Raw genomic sequence first — 11,371 nt, 5'->3', positions numbered from 1 at the left:
GGTAATAGGTATTTCTAATTTGTTATTATGCTGGGGATTTTTTGTTTGTACTTTCCTGGCTTTTATTATCAATATCCTTCTTTGTTATTAATTGCAGTAAATTATATTAATTTATCCAAGTTGAATCTATTTTGCTTGTGATGGCAATTGGTGGGTGATCCCTTATCTTGACCCATGGGATTTTTAATTCGGTTTTCTCCCCCTCTCTCATATTGATGAGGGGAAGTGATAGAGTGTTTTGGTGGGCACATGGCATCCAGTCAAAGTCAACCCGTCATACCATTCTATTTCAATTTCTTTGCCTGCTACTATGCTGCAAGGCTTATCATCACTGTCTAGACTGAATAATCTCTTTACATCTTATTTAAATGAATAGATAACCCAGTGATAACTACAACAGTACAGTAAAGTATGTAACTTCTTTGATTCTATGATAGGGAATTAATTTTTCTTTAATTGGAAGTACAATTGAAAAACATGCTTTTATGGAGGCAAATGTAGAAAATTGCGGAAAATTTTGACCACAGGAATCATAAAAAGAAGTGTTTGATTGGAAGCTAATGACAGCATGTTTCAAATGACATAAAACTTAGCAAGCTATTTGTGGTGCATAGCATGGGGTACTTAAACAAGGAATTAATAGTCTAATTAAATTTAGGCATTTATTTAATCACTTCATATAACCTAGAGAGTGGGAAGGGAAAGACTCATGCAAATGGTGATGGAAAGCAGAATAATTTCCAACCCCATTAATTTATACAGTTCATAAGCTTTAATATCTGGCATGACTAAAATAATGTAGTTCTATTTTAAATTCATCAGTCTGCCTATACCCAGATAAAAACAACATTTTTCCTCATCTCAGTAACTGTAATGCCCAATTCATTGTGTTAGTCTTACACTTTCAGGATTCACACTCTCCAGTAGCACAAATTAGTTCTATAAATATCTGATACCACCAAAATCCTGTAAAAACTGTATTTACTTTACATGTACACACTTGTGTGTGCAAGTGAGTGTGTGTGACTGATCAAAAAATCCCTACAAGGAAGAAGGCGCAGAGGAGATGAGTGCAAGCACTTGCGAAGCTCAGGGTAGAATATGGGGAGTGAGCACAGCTGTTGTAAAGAAAGAACAAAGGAACCAGAGGGTGGCCAGCAAACTTTAAATAAATGCATCAGCTGTATCTTTATCAGTTGGAGGCAACAACTGTTTGTGTAAACACCCTTTGCTAAGGGAATCAAGAGAAACTGTGCATGTCTTCCTGATTGAGACAGACCAATATGGGAGAGATGCATACATGCCTCAGCCAAACCTAAAGTAAAGAAGAAATGAGTGACCAACAAAATATATTTTGAAAATAGCAACAGGCTTGAATCTCTGTATTCCTTCCCAGTGACTGGGGCTGCCCAGCAACATGATAGAGAGCATGTAGAGACTGGTCATGGGAATCATGTTTGTGTTGGGATCTAACTGCACAGAGCAATTGCCATGAAGTGTTTATGTTGTGGTTTCACTACATTGCTGTATCACTCTACTAAATCAAGTAAAGCATCAAGTATTTCCAAATAAGTAAATTTGGTGTAATTCCCAGCGTGAAATAGCTAAAAGAACATGTTCAGATAATATTGGACTCTGACAACACACTCACATTCCCTTTAGGAAAAGCAAAATTCATGATTCATTAATTTAATTAAACCCAATGTATTATTTAGAGAAATATGATTTTTGCAAGGGCCGTTTCTTAAACATTAGAATTATTTGTTGCCGTTATCAATCTTATTTTAATATTCCCTTTTCACTAAGACCCTTAAGCATTTTTTCATATAAAAGACATTAAGGCCCTACTCCTAATGTAAAATTATTTAATTTTCACCCTAAAGTTCTTATATTAATTTCATTATGCATAGATTTGAAGGTAAAAAAGATTATTATTTGTATTTGTATTTGAGTGTAAGGATACAGTTCTGGTTTTTCCTTTCTTATTAAGTTCTTGACCTTGTACATACTTTTTGCAAGCTAAGGACAAAGCCACCTCAACCTTACCATATATAACATCTACTCTCCTTTAAACTGTATCATGGTCTTGGAGTCAGATTATATCTTTAAAAGAAATCAAGAATAAAGGGAGCTTATCTTTTCATCTCCCCAAGTACTTATCTATATGCTAAATATTTAACTCTGAGGATAAACATATTTTTTGCTTTGGATTAGTGGAAAAAATTGTACTTAATATTTTAAAGCTTTATTTTAGCAAGTTTCTTAAAAACATATAATCTAAGACAATCAAAAATTTCTGTTAAAGGCTTGCTCTGGAACTAAGCATTCATGAGTACAGTTTTATGGCTTAGATATGTTGAGATTTATATTTAAGGACATCTTACATATATTCATAAAAACCTAAATTTTCTTTATTTTTCTAATGCAGAAGATGATGTCTACTTTACTATTTTATGTCAGTTGAAGTGTGCTATTTTTAGAGAATTAATTTCCTGTTACTGCTGCTTATTCTCTCACAGAAATTTTTGATTATTTGATTATTTCATTCTGCTCCCCATCCCTGTCTTCTAGCTCAAGGGGCTGGATACCCCATGAAGAATAGGTCTTATTATTAAAAACTGAGACAAATAAGGCATTTATTACCTTATTCATCATCACTATGTTTCATCCCACATGCAATGAAAGATGGAGATTCTCCTTAGGCCTCCTTTTGTTGCTCATGTATTTATAGAAATGTTTTTTAATGCCTTTTGCCACAGTAAGGTATTGACCTAACCCTTAGAACAGATAACTAGAAAGCGAATTTCGAAGCTATCATCTATGCTATTGACTCACAGTTGTGGATGCTGTACAGTCTGAAACATAAGCTATTAATCTAGTGATTTCTGTGTACAAATCATGATATATGATTACTGAAGTCTATCAATGTTACAATAAAACAATTAGCTGTAACAGCCTGTCAGGGAATGTCATGGAAATAAAGTGGTAATATAAATAGAAAATTGGTAACAAGGACAAAGAGGAAGCACCTCATTCTCCTGTCTCAGCATGAATGTCCTTCTGGACTAATTCTGAAGAGCATAAAAGCATGCACTTGTGAAGAATCTATAAACAGAAATAGATCAAATCAAACAAGTTAAGAAACAAGCTGATTGCAAGCCTAGGGAGAAACAAAGCGACAGAAAAGCTTTACCCAGGAGAAGCTGACATGGGTGTACCCATTTGTTCTGTTAGAAAATAAAAGCAGGAGAGTTAAAAGTTCAGGGACGAGCCCAGTGGTTAGATCAATATCAATTACAGGGGAGATGGCTTGGCTAAGAGACTCACATCCCATGCTAAGACACCAAAGCAGCAAAGAAAGGATCTGTTAAATATAAATCAATAACTGAATTTTAATTTCTTGCTTTTTAGTAGCTTTTTACAACTGAAAATGCCCATGGACCCATGACCCATTTTCAGTCCATCCAGGGCTGTCCATTCCAGCTCTGCAGCAGCACTGATGTCCAACTCCACCCCAGCTCTGCCTTGCCCAGCCACAAAAGGATCTGACTGGATTGGGGTCACATCCACTTGCTGACATCCCAGCATGTCCCCATCCCATCCCCATGGCCCTGCTGTTCTGTCTGACCCCGTTTTCAGTCATTGAGTCTGAACCTGAGCCCTTGTGCTGGTGTAGCCTTGGCTTGGCCCCATCCCCAATTCAGTGGACCACAAGAGAGATTAAGAAACTCATGTTCTTCTTATAGTGTAAACGTTAGAAACAAAACAAACAAATGAAAAACAACAAAACAAAACAAAAAAACCCCAAAAAACACCACAAGAAACACATGTAGAAAACGATGTAGAAATTATTAAAATATGAGAAATAATCACCACTCCTTCTCCCCATATATCTACCACATTATAATATTTCACTGAAGTAACAGCATATAGTATTTTGATTTAGAAAGTGGAAGACAGTAAAGCCAGCAGAACTTCATATGACAAAATGAGCAATTTCAAATGGGTATTTTTGGAAGCTGTTTACTGTACTGATATGTAAAGATTAAACTTCAGACTTCGCAATGTATCTTAAAGCAAAACATTTTTTTGTATTAGTAATGCTCTAACAACAATAATGAAAACTTACGGTTATTTTCCTCTTAGTAGATTATTAAAACATACAAGAGAGGATATTAATAAATTCTATTATATCAGTAAATCCTTGCATAATTCAAATTAAGTATTCAATAATTACAGTCTAAATTTATATTAAAAGAATGTTACGGTTGCAAAATCAAAATATAGAAGGGCCCAGATTCAATCTTGTGAATAATATTACTTCAGCTCCTTTGTTAGGAAACAGCCTCTAGTCATACCATTTTTACTATAGCATCTTTATCCTATACCAGTTATTCAGTAAGTTAAAAGTATGTAATCAGGTTTCTAGAAAACACCAACTGATTTAAATCAGTTATTGTCAGTAGAATAGTTGTAGATTTCAGAAGATGAATAAAAGGAACAAGAGCAGAACTATTTGTTCTTGAGGCTGTGGAAGGTGACTGTTCTTACAGAGGACTGAAATCTGCTGTCTCCTCTGCCACTAATTTCTTAGAGAGAAATATGGAGCAATTCAGTCTTTGGTGTGTGTGTTGGTTTTTGTGTTTGTTTGGGTTTTTTCCTCTTTTACTTCTTTCTTATGCCTAGGAATAACATATAAGAAATAACCGCTACTATATAAACCTAAATGGCTTTCAAAATCTTAGTAATTATGTAATAATGTGCATGTTCAATTCACAAGAAGTGTTGATATAGGTATTACCATAGTGTTAATTTTACAAAGAGCCAAGCAGTTCCAGAGATTTGTTTTAATGGACTTAAAAGCCATTAATGGTACCAATTACCTCCAAGAAGCACCTTCTTGCTAACACCAGCATTTTGCACTTTGACCCTGAGGTAGTATTTCTTTTTGTTTTTCTTCAAGATTTTGAGTCTCCAAAACTTAAAAAGACAAAACAAATTAAAATTCTTCTTACCTGTTCTGCAAAATGGGATATCTGTTAAGAAAGTAGGCATCACCTTATGCAGTGTAAATGACCTAGTGTCATTGCAAGATTAGTATTGCATACTGGTAATGGATTGATACGATAAATAGTATTAGAAATTTTATTTTGAAAGTGTCAGTCTATAGAGTGTGTAGCATTTTGATTTTTTTTTTTTCAAAAGGAGTAAATTGATTCTGTTTACACTTAGACTTCCACTTGAGACAGTGTTTTGACTCTGTCCTGTTCTGTCCATAGCTATTTATTTGCACTTGCAAGAGTTTAAGCTGGCTTCAGGGTTTAAACAACTCTTTAAAAGTGTATAAGAAAAACCGTAAACTGAACAAATAACCCTCCCTATCTTTTTCTTTTCTACCTTTGTGTAAAATTTTTTGCTGCCATTTGCCTACAAATCTCTTTTGATTATGATTAACAACTTGATTAAGCTGTGAATTTTGTTCTCAGCTTTTTCAGTCATGACCTCAAAGATGAGAAAGGTTTCCCCCAGGTAAAAACAGACACTCAGAAAGAAACAACCAGACTTAGGGCGTGGTATTTCTAACATAAAGAAAAATAGATCTAACTTTCTTATCTTCCCAAAGCCAAGAACAAAATATGTTTCACAGAAATATATGATTCATATTTCTTGGAATACAACATTTTCTCTGTTGCAAGAATAATGAATTAGTGATTTTGTGCTTCCAGATGGAGGAAGTCCAAGACTGATAGTGAAAAGCCACAGCCAAGAAAAAGAAAGGTGGAAAGGAGGGGAGGAAGGCTGGCCGCATTTACTTGAGATGTGAAAAAATAATGTTTTCTCAGCCTTTGCACAAGAAACCTTGCCAGCGAGGAAGCAGAGAATATTCTTTTCCCTTTGGGGACTGAAGCATACTACAGAAAACATGAAGACAGCTGCTCTTACATATTAAAGAATAAGTGCTTTACTTGCTATGATAATTTATTTGATTATTTTCAAAACAAAATTAAACTAATTAAGAACAACATTAAAACCAGAACTCCACAGAGTTCTTTTCATTGGAAAAAAAAATAGCAATTCTTGACTTAACAATGCCTGACTTATTCCTACAAAATAGAAAATTAGTTGGTTCCATTGGACAAATTATATTCATAATCATGATTTTTTAACTTGATGATATCCTGTTTCATCTTCTGTGAAAACAAGCTGTGTAGTGGCAGAAAATACAACAGGAAGATAATGTGGTTATATTAAGCAAATTATTCCATTTCTGAATATTTTCATAGTCTGGTAATGTTTTATTTGGTGCTTGGCCCCAGGCAGCTATAGCACTCTTGGTACAGCAATATTTTTAACTAACAGCAATAATATCTTGAAAGAAGAAAAAGTAGAGCCACAGCTTTCTTGCATATGAAAAATTCTATATATTTATATCTGTATTATACATAACATAGGACAGCTCTAGTGCAGCTAAGAATAACAGAGTTTTCCCAGATTTCTTCCAAACTTCTTCAAAAAAGAGAACACTTTTGGTTTGCCAGGTCTTTGAACATTTACATTCCATCATATGTCTCGTAATGATTCTTTTCTAGAAAGCTTCATTTGACAGTACTCAGCAGTTGATACAGTTTTAAGAATAGTTTTTCCTTTTTACCATAGAATATTATTGCAACCATTTTGTGGAGTAATACTTATAGACTTGAGATACTGATAGGAGAGAAAACTTTCTAGATAAGTTCAGGAACTGAGAGTCAAAGGGTGAGATTAGGTCTTCTCAGTGGTCTCATCACTCACAAGCAAGAAGCAGCAAGGGGAAAGCAGATTGATTTGCCTATAGTTAAGAGCACTGAGGAACAAGGAAAAGTAGTTTGGCATAGACAAGAAGACCTGGGAGGGCTTCAAAACTAAAAATAAAACACTGTGGGGATCGAAAGAGGGATCTTGTGAGACTGATTGAGTAGCAACAGAGAAAATGAAATTCACAAAAGTCATACAAAATTATGAAAATATGGGGAAATTAATCACATAAAGTTATGGGATCTAAACTGATCATTTCCATTCTGAAAAAAGTCTGTGTTAGTTATGACAGATAGTTCTAAGGAAATATCAGCTCAGTGTTAAGTAGATGTTTAAAACAGAAAAAAATATTAGATATTTTTATGAAAGGAAGTATGAAGGCCACCTTATGAGGTATGATTAAGTAAGCTGTAAGTGAAATTTATAAAAGATGAATGAAACCAAAGATAGAAAAATACTCAGTTATTTGAGAGGATGAATAGGAATTAGTCAATACTATCCAAACAAGAATTAAGACCCCACAGGATCTGCCTCTTTTGCTGTCAAAGTTAGGTGTAGCCTTGGCTTCTGTGGCATGAGAAAGTGAAGAGTTACAGTCCAGAGAGCTCGGGCGGTAGGTTTGGTGGAATATCACCAGTGATTAGGCAAGTTTCAGCAGACCAGTGAAGCTGACACAGTCCTGCCGTGCTGGTCCTGTCCCTTTCACATGTAATCACCAGGAGAAAATGGAAGCAGAGAGTCTAAGGCTTTGAAATTTTTTCTTTAATACAATACTGTCTTACACCTGAACAACAGGAAAATAAAAAACCCAACAAATCAAGAAAAACGACCAAACAATACAAAACCAAAATGTCAACTGTTCTGTCTAAAACTCATTTTGCTTTTTATATCTAGTGAATATGTCTAAATAAAATTCAGAGGACTTGAGAAACAGATTTAAAGCACATAGAATTATTTTATTCATTAAGGGAAAAATTGCTTAAACATCACCAGTACATATCCCGAATGAGTTATGATTTGCACTTGAAAAAAGATGTTTACAAAATATATTGCAAATTCAAGACCACCCTGATTTGTCTCCATTAGTGGATTTCTTCACACCAAACTTTAAAATACTTATTTCAATACCACTCAAACTATTAATTGACTGATTTTTGAAATGCAGATGGTATCTCTTTGGAAAACTGTCAAGAGACTGATTTTTGAAAAACTATATTAAAAAAGAAATCAGAGGAGAAAAATCTTTTTGAATATCTGAAAGAACTAACCAATTCACCTACATTTTCTCTGTGCAGAGAAGATACTAATTAATTGGGCAAAAAGTCCTGACCACAGAGATTCCCACTCAAATGACACAGTTCAAGTGTGTGATCATGAACTTGAGAGTGAAAAGAAGGTCTTACATTTCAGTCTCAACATGCAACCACACCATGATTGCTCTGCTACCCGTATGTCTGTTCATAGGTATGAGGTAATCATGTAAGTTATACATCACTTTGTAAAAGCACTGTGGAAGCTGCATGTGAGTAGTGCATGGCATACATTTAGGTGAGCAGAGCTTATATGAATGTTGATCACAGAATCACAGGACAGTCTCAGCTGGAAGGGACCTCTTGAGGTCCCTAGGCCAACCTCCTGCTCTAAGGTGACACAGACATTGAGATTGCTCAGGGCCCTAAACATTTGAGTTTTGAATTTCTACAAGGATGGATATTCCACAGCCTCTCTAGGAAACTCTCAGGAGCATTTGACTACCCACCTGCAGAATTGTTTCCTTATACAGTCAAATTCTCCTGTGATTCAGCTTGGGTCATTTGCCTCTTGTGCTTCAACTGTGCATATCTGAAAGAGTCTGGCTCTTTCTTTCTCTATACCTCCCTCAAACACTAAATAGTCATAGACAGAAAAAAAAAGGTCTTTCTGGAGTTGTGTTTTCTGTAGGTTGAACAGACTCATTTCTGTCACACTCTCCTTGTATTTCATTTGCTTCAGTCCTCTGACCAATAGCCCTTCACTAGATTCACTCTAGTATGCCCATGTCTTCCCAAATTGAGAAGAGCAAAACTGGACACAGCACTCTCGGTGCATTCACTCTAGGTGCTGGGAATTATCACTTCACTTGGCCTTGCTACCCTCATCTCTTATAACCAAGAATGTTGCTGGCCTTCTTTGTTATAAGGCCATATTGCTGGCTCATGTTCAACCTTACGTCAGCCCAGACTCCAATTGCTTTTCTGCAAAACTTGTTTCTAGCCACTCTAGTTTCAAACAGTTCTGTTGCTTGGAGGTTATTATGTGCATTACTCTGACCTTGGTTTAGGTATTTGCCTTTGTCATTGTTGAACATTACAATGCTCCTCAGACCATTTCCACAAACTGCACAAGATCATTCTGAATAGCAGTCCTATGCCTCCATATTGTGTGCTTTTTGTAGTTCAGTATAACTGAAAACTGGCTGAAGATCCATTCAGTCCCATGATCCCAGACTTTAACAAAGCCATTAGAAACCACCAGCCCTGGGATTCATCCCTGAGGGATGTTACTAGCAAGCATCCCATTATTCAGCAATTTAAGCAAAGCTGTGTAAATGCATGACTGTGAATAGATCCTTACCAACTGACTACAGAGTTTTGCTTATGATAAAGTCTAAATGTATGGAACATATTATGATTCTCAGACTCAGTACTAAGATGGATTTAATTTGTATTTTTCTATGTACTGCATGTGCTTGGTTGTTCTAGACTTTAGCATTTGAAAGCACTTTATAGATGGATTTCAGAAGTAAAAAAGAGGAAAAAATACACCAAATAAACAAAAGAAACCCCACACTGGGTCATAGTAACTAAATGACTGCACTAGATACATCTTCCCATTCTGGATCATATAGAAATATGAAGCAGACAAAGATGCCAAATTAGTCAAGGGTTTGAGGAGATTCATTATAATTTTACATGTGGCATAAGCTAAGTATTTGGAAATAAACAAAGTGATGCATTTTTAATGGTATAAAGGTCATCCCTAATCCTCTGATGAGCATTATCCACACAGTCTCCATAAGGGAAAATAGTAAGTATTTTTCACTGTCATTGCTAGTTCCATGAATCAAACTCTTAGAAAAGTAGCAAGAAGCTGAGTCCAGTTGGCTTAGATTTCTTCCCCCTAACTGTCTGACTTCATCCTTCAAAGGTAATGGCATAAAAGTACAATGTGACTTATTTCATTATTGCCTTACAGTTTCAGTGACACAAATTGCCAGGTCTCTGGATTTAAAGCTATACACAATCGTGCTAAGTGGCTAAGAACAATTTAGGTCATTTTAGCTGCAAGAAAAAGGAAAATGTTGTGCATTTGAAAACAAATCCCAGAGATAACTTTTAGAAGGTCTATTATTTAAATATGTAAATATTTTTAATGAAAACACTAAATAAAAATAAGTAAGGTACAGTTAAAATATGAAAGTAAAAATTAATTGATTTATCAATTTGTCAAATTTTTACCTTACCATAGATAAATTTGATCATTAAAATCCTTATCTTAGATTCCATCTCACTCTAGCCACTTGTAAGAGGCAAGCATGGCAGCAGCTCATTAGTCAGAGTTCCATTTCAATCAAAATAAAGTGACTGGCACCTCCAAAGGACAATTAAAAAAATGAATGAGACAACCTACCCCTTAAAGTTCAAAGGTTTGGCAAACATCAAACAGTCTTAGGGAGATAGTACTTGAGGTTTTTTCCCACTGTTTTCAAAGATCTTTGATACTAATTCCATCTGAAAACAAGGGCATGTTTGTTCCTGGATGAGAAAAAGAAAGAAGAATTAATTCTGAGACACATCTGAGTCCTTAACATAGGGATATTTTTGTCTCTAGAAATGAGACCTTGCTATTTTTTCCTCCTGTAGTTGCAAGTGTTATATGCCAGGTGAAGACAGTGGGAAAATTGCATAAGGATAGTATATGTGATATGCCTAAAAGTCATTGCATTGGATACCAACATAATTTAAGTGCCAACTTGCATTACACAAAGATCATGTCATGCTGAAAATCACTTACTGTACTGCTGTTTATCCAATCATGCTGAAAAAGAACTCCATGCACTAGAATATAGGTAACCACAACAAAAAGGTTGTATACTGGGAAAAGTGTATTTTTTAACAGCCCCAGAATTTCAGGACCCACATACTGTTGTCCCAAATCTCGTTCTTCTGAATGTCATCTCCACCTTGACTGTCTTTTTGAGTATTTTCTTTTCCTGCAAACAATGACTTTTTGTTTATTAGTCAGATAGGTTGCGTCCTTCATTCCAGAAATTCTAGTCCTTTAAAGCAGCAAATCATCTTCTAGATTTGGCTTTTTTTAAGCTTTCCTAAATTTTGTAGAAATCACAGGGCTCAAGGTTGAAAACCCCCTTTGAGCCTGCAACTGTATTTGAGGTGCACATAATTTGTTAATGCACATATTGCTCTATACAAAGTATGTCTAAGAGGAGCATATCAGCCATCTACAGTGATCTGCTCTGGAGAGGTCAGGGAAAACAAGGGAACAAGCAAAAGGTAGGCGTGTACCTTCTACACAA

This window comes from Corvus brachyrhynchos, unplaced genomic scaffold, assembly GCF_000691975.1.
Source record: "Corvus brachyrhynchos isolate BGI_N302 unplaced genomic scaffold, ASM69197v1 scaffold12, whole genome shotgun sequence".
Taxonomy (NCBI): Eukaryota; Metazoa; Chordata; class Aves; order Passeriformes; family Corvidae; genus Corvus; species Corvus brachyrhynchos.
Note: the sequence above shows the minus strand (reverse complement) of the source record.